The 14,477-nt window shown below is 39.7% G+C and overlaps 1 protein-coding gene across 4 annotated transcripts in view; it reads right to left on the bottom strand.

Moving 5' to 3' along the window:
- LOC126297885 (GTPase-activating protein and VPS9 domain-containing protein 1) overlaps window positions 1-14,477 on the bottom strand; it is a 280,670-nt gene that overhangs the window by 21,335 nt on the left and 244,858 nt on the right. The window lies entirely within an intron of this gene.

Genomic DNA, 14,477 nt, shown 5'->3' with positions numbered 1-14,477 from the left:
CTGGAAAAAAAATAAATATGAAAGCTTCTTTCAGAATGCTGAAAAATGCTTGCTAGACGAGATCTAAATAAATGTATGGGTGAGACAGATGAAACATGATATTTTACACACAACAAATGCAACAAAATTTGCTGAGCACATTAAATTGCACAGTAAATATAAGGTATATACATTCTACAGTAGTATCATACAGTTTTAATACTAGTTAAAAAAAGTGACATATGACTCTAAACACCATTTGCGACAGAAGAGAAGCATTTACTTAACAGTGACTAAATTAATCAATTGAAATGGCACTAACAATAAAACAGCAATTGAAAGAGAGAGAGAGAGAGAGAGAGAGAGAGAGAGAGAGAGAGAGAGAGAGAGAGAGAGAGAGAGAGAGAGAGATGCACGCTTATCACCTTGATTAATGTTTAAGAGCACTAAATATCTCCTCAGACGAACATCCACAACTGAGGAAGATTTTTATACAATAGTGCATGGTGCCAATGATTCTGAGGCAGATGGGTCTTGCTGGTCAATAAACTGTGCATCCATAATATGGCTAGAAAAAGCTTTATAGAAATGGAGCAGATGCAACCTGTTGTTAGCCAACACCTGAACTAAGATACTCCAACATGTGCAGTGCCTTGAGGCACCTCACCTTTAGGTCCTCAATGAAGAATGGACCTTGTTCAAGAGGTGTAGCTTGTGTATCTCAATGATACAGATAGCAGAAATCTAATTGCAACTGCTAATACAATTATACTTCAGCTGCACATTTATTAGTGTCATGTGAAAACTTATGCCACACCACAACTCAAACCCACATTTCCCACTTCATGCGAGCGGTCGTCTTAACCACTTTGGCTATCCGAGCACACTTCCTGGGCCGACCAAAACTCCCATGTCACTGTGTGTCCACATCCTGCACTTGCACAGATTCTGAGTGTCCCACACAGGGAGAACCTTTACTATTATTGTCGGGCCTGTCTAGGCATGCAATACTATTTTACAGTGGTAAGACTGACAGCTGTACGAAATACAAAAAAATCGCATTTGCAACTAACATTCCATCAGAGTTGTTGAGACCCTACAGAGAGCCAGCCACAACAAAACTATTCAACCTAGTGTCCAAGGTAAATGAGACAGGGAAAGTCCCCTCAGACTTTCAAATAGAATGTCATAATTCAAATTTGAAAGAAAACAGACATTGACATGTGTGAATACTATTTTCCTGAGAAATGTAGAAATATGCGAAGCAATACTGACCCTTCGTCTTCTCTTAGAAAATAAGATGAAGGATGGTAAACCAACATTTATAGATTTAGAGAAAGATTAGACAACACTGACTGCACACTCTCGACCTTTGAATATAGCAGGGATAAAATGGGAGTAAAAGGTTATTTACAAGATGAGCATTAATAGAAGTAAAACAAAGGTAAAGCAATGTAGTCTAATTAGCTGATGCTAAGACAAGGGTAACAAAATGACTATAGCTATTCATAAAACCACATACACACATCAGAAGGGAAAACTTTCTCTTGCCAGAAATCCTTCCATGAGGCTCAACAGAATCCTTGTAAAACACAGCATTGTTCGTAGATAGATTCTTCTAGACGAGAAAAGAACCGTTCTAGAATGTGTAAAATCTGTTACTCAGCAAGTGGCTAAAATTATGCATAATATTCCCATGCTAGCACTGCTGACACTAGATTACCATTGCATATGGTGTGGTCATATGACAGAGCTATCTTCAATGCTATTTTGGGCATTCCTGCCTGTGACTGGGCACACTGAGTTTGACTAGGTACCTACAAAACAATACTGTGATAATTCAGCAGAGTGTGCTTTTGAGGTCTTTTGCACTACACTTGTCCACTGTTTATTGGCGTTTCCCGGGATATGTCCAATGGATATTGTGGTGGCTAGAGAGAGACTGCAGACAATTAGATTGTGATCTGCAAAAAACTGTAAGTGACCAAAACTTGTGGACTACAATTAATACAATTATACATACAATGCATAAAAGTTAAAAGCTTAACTTTCAGTCTATAAGATTAAGTGGATGCTCAGAATATAAAAATAACATCAAAAGATCACAAATGTTTCCTCCATTATAGATAATTACAGGTACATATAAATTTCCTCCTCAGGGGACACCCCACCTTACAGTAGCACTGTCCATGCAGGCAAGAAGATTTGACTGCTCTGGATCCTGAGGGCTATGCCAGCGATAGCTTAGCTACCAGCAGGGTCATCCATGCCGGATTGGCTGAGGGGAGGAGCCAGACAAAGTGTGTCCCACAATGGCCCACTGGTCCTGTTCACCTACCCCAAGCATATCCTTACCCTGTCCTTTTCCTACCATCTCAAACCATAATAAAGGGTAGGGGGCCTCTTAGGCATAGGGAAGCTAGCACCCTAGGGGAATAAACCCTTAAAAGAAAATCAGATAAGTTTGGAGGCTCTTAAGTGGCAGCCCACCACCAGACTAGGGAGCTGTGGGCCAATCACTGGCACTCCCAAAAACAAATGATTAACGAAACAGCAGAAAAGGACAGCCAGACAGACTCAAATATGATGACCTTTGGCATGAAAAGGACAATGAAAATAGGTTTCTGGAATATTAGAACACTGAGAAAAGCCAGGAGACTGAAACAGGTTACAAAGGAGATGATGAGTTACAGGTTGGACGTTCTTGGACTTGGTCGAGGTAAGATGGCTAGATTTTGGAGAAATCCAAACACAAGATGGATATACCTTCTTATACACTGGACCCGCTGGAGAGGATGCAGAACACAGTAATGGAGTTGGACTTTTGTTAACCAACCGACAAAAAAGAGCCTTATGGAAGGGAAACCGGTTTCAGACAGACTACTGACAACATGTTTTAAGACAAACATTCTAAATATCACAGTCATCCAATGCTATGCTACTACAGAAACCTCAGATACTAAATAGAAGAAGAGAGGTTTACCTCTCCTTAAGTGACACCATTAAAAGTACCAGTAAGAGAGACATCTTGATTATTATGCGAGACTTAAACGCAAAAGTTGGAAAGAACAATGAAGGCCTAGGGCACGTAAAGGGAGTCCATGGTGTTGGAGAAATGAATGAAAATGAAGATATGTTTACAAATTTCTGTGCCAGTTATGATTTGGTGATTGGATGTACATTATTCCCACACAAGAATTGCCCATAAGGTTAGATGGGTACCCCTTGCTCACAGAACGGAAAACTAAATTGATCATATGGCACTAAGAAAAAAATTTAGAAGGTCACTGATGAACGTGAGAAATAAATGTGGGGCTGATGTTGGCAGTTATTACCACCTTATTGCTGCAAATTTTACACTAAGAATCATGGCTGCAAATAGGAAGTCCGAACAATGGAACAAAAAATGTAATGTGGGGAAAACTTAGAATAAAAGCAAAACAAGAAGCTTTCTGTATTGAGTTAAGGAACCGCTACAAGGCACTTCAAGAAGCACAGGAAAATGATGAAAATACTGTTTTTGATACATGGACTGAGATTAAGGACATCTATTGCAATGTGAGCAAACAGGTCCTTGGCTTTAAAAACAATTTGAAGAACGATTGGACGTCTGAGTGTATATGGAATTTGATCAGCTGTAGGAAGGAGATTAAAGCAAAATTAAATACGAGTAAAACAAGACAGCAGAAAATTTGAATGCAAGCTGAGTATGCAGCTACTGACTCTCAAATAAAGGTGAGTGTGAGGAATGATAAGAGAAAGTGGATGGATGAGCAAGCTCTGAGAGCAGAGACAGCTGCAGCAAGGAGTGATACAAAAGAACTGTATCGCATCACTAGAATGTTGTCCAAAAAAGGTTTCAACAAGAACAGACCTGTGAAAAGCAAGGAGGGTCGACTGTTGACAACAGAAGAAGACCAACTTAGAAGATGGAGAGAACATTTATCTGAAGTCTTAAACAGAGAGCAACCTGAAGAGAGGCAGAATCAATGTAAACACACCAACTAAGACTGACATTAAAACAGCTCTCAAACAGATAAAGAACGGTAAGGCTCCAGGAATGGATAATATTGCACCCGAGGTGCTACAAGCAGACACTGACACCACCGTAAATCTACTGCATTCATTGTTTGAGAAGATATGGTCAGAAGAGAAAAGACCAAAGGATTGGAAAGGATGGCTGATTATTAAGTTGCCAAAGAAAGGGGATACTACCAACTGTAATAACTGACAAGGTATCACCCTATCTGTACCAAGTAAAGTACTCTGTACATTGATGCTAAATCGTATCAAGGACTTAGTCGAGGCACAACTGAGAAAAGAGCCAGCTAGGTTTAGAGGGCGTAAAAGCTGTGTCGATCTCATCAACACATTGTGTATAATACTTTAGCACAGTGCAGAATAGCAGAACACACACTACCATACATTTATTGATTTCGAAAATGCATTTGACTGACTCTCTTAATAGGAGAGTTTTGTGGCATACCTTGGAAGAATATGGAAGACCATCAAAGGTAATAATTATTATTAAAGCCATGTATGATGGATATGAATGTAGGGTGCTATACAATGGGAAATTTACTGAATCTATCCAAACAAACGCTGGGGTGAGGCAGGGACGTATTCTGTCACCTACCTTGTTCTTGTTGGTACTGGACACAGTAATGAAAAGACATGTTGATGGTAGCAGAAGAGGTATTCAGTGAGGAATGCAAGACAGGCTTGGAGACCTGGACTTTGCTGACGATATCTGTCTGCTCTCGCAAAGATTGCGAGACATGTAAGGAAAACTGGAAAGACTGAAAGAGGAAACAGAAATTGCAGGACTTAAAATAAATGTTCAGAAAACTAAGGAAATGAGAATGTGATCTGAAAAACAAGTGAAGCTAACAGTGTATGGAAAGGAACTGGAACAAGCAGACTCCTTTGTATATCTAGGAAGTACCATCTGTAAAGATGGAGGGGCCAAGGAGGATGTAAGGAGTCTGATACAGAAGGCAAATGGAGCCCTTGTACAACTGTACCCTGTCTGGCGTAATAAGAACATCTCGAGACGAACCACGCTGCGCTTGTTTAGTAGCGATGTAAAGTCAGTCCTCCTGTAAAGTTGGGAAACATGGAAGGTAACAAACATGATTGCAAACCAGCTGCAAGTCTTCATAAACCAGTGTCTTCGGAAAATTATAAATGTGAAGTGGCCAGATGTTATATCAAATGACGAAATGACGAATTGTGGAGGATGACAAACCAGCCACCAATCCGTCAACAAATAAAGGAAAGAAAATTGAGGTGAACTGGTCACACAATACGCAGACAACAATTAGCTGTTGAAAGGGCCGCACTGGAATGGAACCCACAAGGAACACACAGACACGGCCACCCGAAAAAGACATGGAAAAGAACAGTGGAAGAAGAAGCTCTGAACGCTGGTAAAACATGCAGTGAAGTGAAAGGTTTGGCCTGCCAACAGAATCAGGTGGAAGGTCTTTAACTGCTGCCCTATGATCCAACAGGAACAACAGGAAATAAGTTAAGTCACATATAAATTTAATTAAGTGAAACCTTAAAATATATAAGAAATATTCAAGAAAGAAAGAATACTACGGCCACCCACACAGGTACACATGGACTCGAGGACTGCTGATGCACACACATACCAATGTGGGGAATGTAGAACAGTGTAGGAACAATATGTTTAGAAGTAGGTAAAGTTGTAGTTAATCAGCAAACCTCAAGTTATTCCAACAATAGCAGTAACACATCAATTAATATAAGATGGATGTTATTCACTTGAAACACAAGTTAATTTTTTAAAAACCACACAAAATAAAAGAAATTCTTATCAAAATTCTGTGTCACTTCCATAATACTATTACCAATGGTTTTGTTAACAAAAGTTATTTTATATTTATTAACTTGATTGGCCACATTGGACCACTTGAGTCGTTCCATGTTTACTTTCTCTTTGAAGATTGAACTACTTGCTTCTGGAGCTCAGCCCAGTACTTCTTCATTTGTTCCGAACACAATTTTCTTAACTTGTCTGAAATCTCTACCAGTCTTGTGTGTGTCATTTCTGCTGAAAATTTATGATACATAAGAAGAGTGTTAATTTTGTTTTTGTTCTCTGCATCAGTAATCCTAAGTCAAACTCCTTGAAGATCTTGCTGAATTTCTTGACTCACTGTCCTCCTGTCTTCTTTCCGAGACTTCTCCTCACTAGTTGTTTTAAAATTCTATTGTCAGGTAGCCATAAGACATGAAAGAAATATGAGATTCTTTTCTTCTTCATTGTGCTAGTGACAGCAATAGACAGTTTCATTAGGGAGGATTCTCCAGACTCCATCAACCTGGTATTTTTTATTGATGCATGTTCTACTAATTCTTTGTTCAGTCTTGAGGAGTTGACTGGTTCTTCTTTCATTTTTAATTTTGAACAGGGTTTCACTTGCATAAGTTGCTTCTGGCAGAGTTACAGTTTTCTTATGTTGCATCTTAGTGTCTATTGACAGGCATTTCTGATTATATGTTGACCAGGTTAGAAACTGTGGTTTTTTTCACTTTGTTGGTTCTATTTATCCATGTTGCTTTCTCACCCAAGTTGTGCAAAATAATTTCTCCGAGATATTTGAATTGTAGAACTATGCTAACTACTTGTGCATTTATGGAGATTTTATCTATGCAAAGAGGTGTCATAGGCATGATTTCCGTTTTCTCAGAGGATATTTGTAATCCTATTTTTGAATCAATTTTCTGGGGACTTGGGATCTGAGCACGAACTTCTTTCATGACAAGGGCCAAGAGAGCTAAATCGTCAGCAAACCCAAGGCAGTTTGCTCTTATTGCTGGTTTTCCTCCAATTTTGATTTTCCATGGATTTTCTTTTTGCCAGATTGTCATGATGTAATCGAGGGCCACATTGTAAAGCAAAGGGGACAATCTATCACCTTGTCTGAGTCCTGGATTTATTGTGAAAGCTTCTGTATGGTCGAAATCCTCCTTGATATTCTCCAAGTTGTGGTTCCAGAATGTTTTTTATCCTATTGTAAATTATGTGGGAGCAAATTTTGTATGTGCAGTCGAGAAGGGTTATTCCTCTGTAATTATCTGGGCTGGTTCTATCTCCTTTTTTAAATAATGGATGGGTTATTCCCGAGTTCCAGTGCTCTGGAATTTTCTCTGTGAGCCACATTTCAATTAGATGTTGGTGGAGATTTATGACCATAGGTTTTCTAGCAGTCTTCCAGATTTCTGCAAATACATGGTCTTCACCACATGCCTTGTAATTTTTTAGTTCCTGAATTGCGACCTCTACCTCATTGATAGCTGGAGGATCTATTACGTCTGGGGTGGTTAAGATAGGTGCTTCAGTGTCTACTTGAAATGTTTCCAGTGGGTCATCACAATTTAAAATTCTGTTGAAGGTCTTTGCAAGGATCTCTGCATTTTCTTGATTACTATGTGCCATCTATCCTGACATCTCTCAGCATCAATGTTGGGGACTCATACTTTTTAAGATATCTCCCAAAGGTTTTGTAATAATCTCTTGACTGTTTCTCCTGGAAGTTCTCTTCTATCTTTTCTAGGGTATTTTTTAAGATGCTTGCATTTTGTCTGCCTGATGATTTTATGGGTTGACTCTCTTTGCTTAATTAGTTCTAGATGTGATTCTCCAGACTTTGGGGTTTGATGCATTATCCAAGGTTGGTGTCTTCTTTCTAATGCCTGGTCACATTCTTCATTCCACCATTCATGTTTCTTCCTGGGATTTATTGGAGCCAACTCTTCTGCTTTGGATTTTAATTTGGTGATTAATTCTTCTAGCGTATAGATCCTTCACCTGATTTCCTAGTGTATTCCTCATTTTTTTTGTTAAGATGATTGGGTCAAATTTTCTTCTAGATTTTTTCAGAGATCTTTTCTTTAGAATTGGTGTTAATTTTATTTTGATCTTCACAACATAGTGGTCTGACCCTGAGTCTTCACTATTTAAAACTTTGATGTTATAGAGTTCACGATGGTGAAATTTATCCATGCATATACGGTCCAATTGCAACTCGCCTTTTCAGATATCAGGGTGTTTCCAGGTTTTTAATTTGTGAAGTTTCCTTTCAAAACATATTGATTTTGAGACCAAGATATGGTTACTACAAGTTTCAATTAACCTTTGATCATTTTTATTGGTTCATTTATGTGATGGTCATTTTCTAATGATATCTCTGTATCTTCTTTCTTGCTCCAGTTGACCATTGAAGCTGCCAAGGAGAATTTTTATGTTTGATGGAGGAATGTAAATTAAGACTTGATCCAAGAGGTCACAAAATTTCTGTGTTTCTTCTTTGTCCTTCAGAGTATTATTTTTCTGATTGGTGGGAGCATGTGCATTGATAATTGTGTGTGTCTTATTTGCAGATTTCAAAGTTAGAGTTGCAAGTCTGGGGGACAGAGATCTGAGTCTATGATAGAGTCGATAATTTTGAGATCTATAAGAAACCCATTGCCAAATTGTGCACAGTTTTTCATGACTTTTTCCAGGGATTCTTTTATAAAGTCAGTATCCCTGCGAGTCCATTGATAATTGTTTCAGATTTCTTGAAGAGTCATGATTACAATTTTGTTTCTTCATGATATTAGTGACGATTTTTAATTTTCCTAATTGGCACAAGGAGTTAACATGGTGTCTCAAGAAGAATGAGATTTGTTTAGGTTTAGCCCTTTGATGTTTTTCAGTTTATACCGACTGTTGAGTTGCTAGAGGCTCCAATCCATCATTATCTTCTGAATGACAGCCCACCGAATCCGAATGCTGTCTTTCCTGCAACATATGGTTGCAGTTGGTGGAATTATTCTTCAAAAGACTGTTCATGGTTGACTGTCTAAGGTGTCATCTGGGATTGAGGATAAATCCTCGAATTACAATTCTGAATGTTATTGAGATAGCTGATAATGAAGGATGAAAGATGAGAACACGAAATTGTGAAGACGGAAAATATAGAAGGGGTCCGACACTTTGAGAATTGAAGAAATTGGCCAAAGACAGACAAGGGCCATTAAAGGGTATGAAAATGAAAGACACCCTATGCCTCCATACGTAATACCGCCGGGGTCAGAAAAGAACAAGAGTTGACCAAGAGAGGTCAGATAGGACAGATGAAAGTGAAGAGCCTGGCACAAGTAAGTGGAAGCAATGCCAGACCCAGCTTGTGGACCTGTGGTGGCCACACACGTCACGCAGGATGCATGCCCCTCAGCATGTATTATTACTATATACATAATACAAAACATTGTAACGCAGGATGCATGCCCCACAGCATGTATTATTACTATATACATAATACAAAACATTATAAGTCACCACAATTACTGAATATATATGACTTGTTTACAGTTCACAGATATCAAGTCAAAAATGAGGTTCTCAATAACTTGACACCAGGGACAGGTGGTTGTAGAAGCCCATAGCATGTTACTCGCATTTAAGTCTGCACAAAGGAGGAACACAGAGGAAGCTTTGTAAAAAGATTCCCGAGAGCCTCTGGAACTATACCATTGTTAGAGGATAGGTATAGGGAGCATAGTTTCATACTATAATCTAACATGCACTATCACAGTAACTGTTTGCAAGTTGTAGGAGAGGCAAGAGTAATATTCACATCTCTAATTAATACGACCAACACCCCCTTTAGCCCTCTCCACAATGGGGTCATCCTTCCTTTCAATACAACGGCAACAGACACACTAAAATGTGTCTCCCCGAGACACATGCAAAGGACAGGAGTCATTTTATTGGGGAGGTCTTTCTAAATCTGCCTTTTTTTCCCCCTTATTTCTGCAATTGCAGATATATGTCAGTCACAGGTTCAGAGGAGAGACTTGTTAGTTTCCTCTGACAGACTTCGTACTCCATTACCTCCATGGATGGGTCCTCTTCATAATCATCAGTTTTCACTCATGTGAGTTTTGTCTTTCAGTGGCAATGTTGGTGGTGAAGGGCATTTTAGTATGCTGCCTGTTTTATCTTGTGGCACTCTTTGTTGTAATGAAGTTGTCTGTTTGGTTCCCTTAGTACTTTGTGTGATTGTTCCATTTCTTACCACAGTAGATGTAATGGCTACTTTGCAATTACACTTGCAGGAGCATGTATTTGTGCTTACGCTGTTGATCTGCATCATAAATTTGACTTGGCAACTGGTTTCTTAACCACCGAGAAAAGCATGTTGTGGACATGCATGGCTGTATTGACTTGTACAATGTTTTTTTTCATCAAAATTGGGAACTCATTTTGTTATTTTTATCTCTCCACTTTATTTGAGTCAGGAGAAAATACTAGTCACTTTTCCAGATTAGACAGGTATTACAGGTGACTTAAGCAAAGATTCATCTACAAGGGATATAATAAAAGTTTTGTTAAAGTTATTAGTTGGTTTTGCATGAATGGACCATCCTTAAACTTTGAAAAAACATAGCTAATTCAGTTTTGTTCTGTCAAAAATACCTCACTAACTATAACTGTTGGGTACCAACAACAAATAATAAACAGAAATAATGATCCAAGTTCTTATGTGTACATACTGACAAAACTCAAAATTAGATGAAACTGTGGATTTGCTAAAAAGTTGAGTTCAGCTATTTTTTCGCTAAAAATAATTGCCAACATTGGGGACTTAGAAATCAATAATTTAATATATTTTCATTCAGATGCAGTAAAGCATTACATCCTGGGGAGTAAGGTATTCATTGCACAAATGAAATTATTTAGAATTGTGTCGGGTTCACACATGTAAGCCTTACAGGCACATGTTTACACAATTTAGAATATTAAACATAACCCCACAGTACCTTTATTCATTGATGAAATCTGTTGTTAACAATCCATTGCAGTTTGACCGTATACAACATAAGGAGGGAAAAATCTAGCTTTTGCATGGAAATCAATTAAATATACAATTATAAAACTATTAGACAATATGCCCATGGAAATAAAATTCCTAACAGATGACAGAAGTGTTTTAAAATGTAGATCAAGGTTGTTTCTTCTTGACAACTACACTATGTGATCAAAAGTATCCGGACACCTGACTGAAAATTACTTTCAAGTTCGTGGCGCCCTCCATCGGTAATGCTGGACTTCAGTACGGTGTTCTTCCACCCTGAACCTTGACGACAGCTTCCACTCTCACAGGCATATGTTCAGTAAGGTGCTGGAAGGTTTCTTAGGGAATGACAGACCATTGTTCAGAGTGCTGCACTGAGGAGAGATATCAATGTCAGTTGGTGAGACCTGGCATGAAGTTGGTGTCCCAAAACATCCCAAAGGTCTTCTATAGGATTCAGGTCAGGACTCTGTGCATGCCAGTCCATTACAGGGATGTTACTGTCATGTAACCACTCCGCCACAGGCCGTGTATTATCAATAGGTGTTTGTTTGTGTTGAAAGACACAATTGCCATCCCCGAATTGCTCTTCAACAATGGGAAATAACAAGGGGCTTAAAACATCCATGTAGGCCTGTGCTGTGATAGTGCATGCAAAACAACAAGGGGTGCAAGCCCCCTCCATGAAAAACATGACCACACCATAACACCACTGCCTCCGAATTTAACTGTTGGCACTACACATGCTGGCAGATGATGTTCACCGGGCATTCACCATACACCCCCCCCCCCCCCCCCTGCCATCGGATCGTCACATTGTGTAGCACGATTCATCACTCCACACAACATTTCTCACACAGTTCAATCATCCAATGTTTACGCACCTTACACCAAGCAAGGAATTGTTTGGCATTTACTGGCATGATGTGTGGCTTATGAGCAGCCGCTCAACCAATTAATCCAAGTTTTCTCACCTCCCGCCTAACTGTCATAGTACCTGCAGTGGATCCTGATGCAGTTTGGAATTACTGTGTGATAATCTGAATAGATGTCGGCCTATTACACATTCTGACCATCTTCAACTGTCGGCAGTCTCTGTTAGTCGACAGACGAGGTCAGCCTGTACACTTTTGTGCTGTACGTGTCCCTTCATGTTTCCACTTCACTATCACATCAGAAACAGTGGACCTAGACATGTTTAAGAGTGTGAAAATCTCGCGTACAAACATATTACACAAGTGACACCCAATCACCTGACCACGTTCGAAGTCCGTGTTCCGTGGAGCACCCCATTCTGCTCTCTCATGATGTCTAATGATTATTGAGGTCGCTGATATGGAGTATCTGCACAATGCACCTAATATGAAAAACATATGTTTTTGGGGTGTTCAGGTACTTTTTATCACATAGTGTATTTCCACAGAAGAAGGAAGGAAGATTAGGGTTTAATGTCCTGGCTACAATGAGGTCATTAGAGGCAGAGCACAAGCTCAGGATGGGGAAGGATAGGTAAGGAAATTGCCTGACTCCTTTTCAAAGGAACCATTCTGACATATCCTTTAAGCAAACCAAGGAAAACCTATTTCTGAATGGCTCAAGAGGGATTTGAATAGTCATTTATACAGGGTGTCAGATCCCCACCCCCCCAACAACTCTCCAAAAAAACACAGACAATGCTTAGTGTGTTGTGCGGGAAGGCAAACTGATCACCTTTTGAGAAGGAACTCACATCCAAAAATGCACCGCTTGGGTGCTGGAAAGCGTCACAGTCTAACAATGAATTGTTTTCACAGTTTGTTCCAATTTATTTTGGCACCTGAATAATGAAGGTATGCAACACTTTAATCACCTATGTACTGCAGATGGACAACCTGAGCGTAATAACACTCCTGCACATGCGCTACACTCTCCCACGCAGCCCTTGTGTGCAACATGCTGCGGACCTTGTGTGGTCTGTTGCTGTAGTAACATTGTTGTCAGCAATGTGACATGTACCAGTACACAGCTGCGGAAATGAGCAACATGGTGCTTGCATACAGCAAAGTGTACTGAAATGGGAGAGCTGCTGCAAGATTGTATGTGGAACATTTTACAAACAGACATACCCCACATCATTCCACATTCGCAGTCATTGAGAGACGCGTCAGTGAAACCAGAAAGTTGCACATAGCTATTTTCTGCCAGAATTGTGTACATTGTACAGTAAAGAAGTAGCACTTTGTGCTTGGTATTTGCAAATACTATCTCCACTCTAATGTTTGTCCTCTAGTAGGTGCTGAAACATGATGGGTCATCCACACTTGGCTCTATCACTAAGGTTGGAGAGTATGTGCTGACAATGTTAGAAGAGGACCTAGCCACCAGCACTTGGCAGGTGGCACAGGCACACGCATGGGTAAAAGTGCTGTGTGGCATGTTGTCCATGAACACCAGCTCCATCCATACCACCTGCAGGAAGTTCAGGCATTCCTGGAAGAGGACACTTGTGACAGTTACAGTTTGTGCAGTGGTATTTATGGCAATGCATACTCCAGCCACAATTCACAGATGAATCGACGTTTATTAGAGAAGGCATATTAAACTTGTGCAACATGCATGTTTGGGTGGACGAAAATCTGTGTGTGCAGGTGATTCAAAATCACCAACAAAGAGTCAGTATTAACATTTGGGCCAGGACCATTATTGACCATATCACTGGGCAATATCTACTGCCAAACAGACTAAGACGACTGATCTATGTCACATTTATCACAATAATTTTGCCTACCCCATTCGTTGTAGTGTCACTAAATATTTGCACTGACATGTTGCTGCAACATGATGGGAGCTCCAGCACACTTTGGTGTTGATGTGCTGAATCACCTCAACGTTGCATATCCCAATTGATGGATTGGTAGGGGTGAACTAGTTCCATGGCCAACACGGTCATCTGATTTGGTATCTCTCTACTATTTTCTGTGGAGTAGTATGGAGAATATGGTGTACGGTACACCTGTAGCTTCAGCAGATTCGATGCTCTTCAATGCCAAAACTGTGTATTTCTGGATATGGGTTCCTTCTTGAAAACTGGTTAGTGTGACCTCCCGCACAACATACTAAGCATTGTCAGCTGTTTTTTGGATGCTGTGTGTGGCTATAAATTGTTTCTAAAAATCTTTTGTTTAACTAACACATTAAAAGTACAAGAATTTATTGTGAATACGATATGGAATGTAGTACTAACTCACTGACTGAATTGAAGATAGCACAGAGCTTACCAATGTCCAATCACTGTTCTGATACTATCAGTGAAACAATGTCTTCAAATTTGTCACCATACTAACACCCAGTAGGTAGGTAAGGACACAGAATAACATACACATTGAGGAAACCCTCCAAAATCACTGTTCCGGACAGCAGATATCAGACAGGTCACTTGCTTTGTTCCGGGAAACTACATCAGAGGCACTTTTGTGAAGGTCTATCTGATGTGAGAGGGCAGCATGGAAGGGAGGCATCACAGTGTAGAGAGCTAGTCGCAAATGTGCAGGTAGCATCTCACAACAGGTGTCAGATGAGACGAGTCCTTCATTGTATGACGACATGACGAAGTGTTGAAAGCAGCCTGTGCTGGAAAATAAATAA

This window comes from Schistocerca gregaria, chromosome X (assembly GCF_023897955.1).
Source record: "Schistocerca gregaria isolate iqSchGreg1 chromosome X, iqSchGreg1.2, whole genome shotgun sequence".
Classification (NCBI taxonomy): Eukaryota; Metazoa; Arthropoda; class Insecta; order Orthoptera; family Acrididae; genus Schistocerca; species Schistocerca gregaria.
This window is presented reverse-complemented; position numbering and strand designations above follow the sequence as displayed.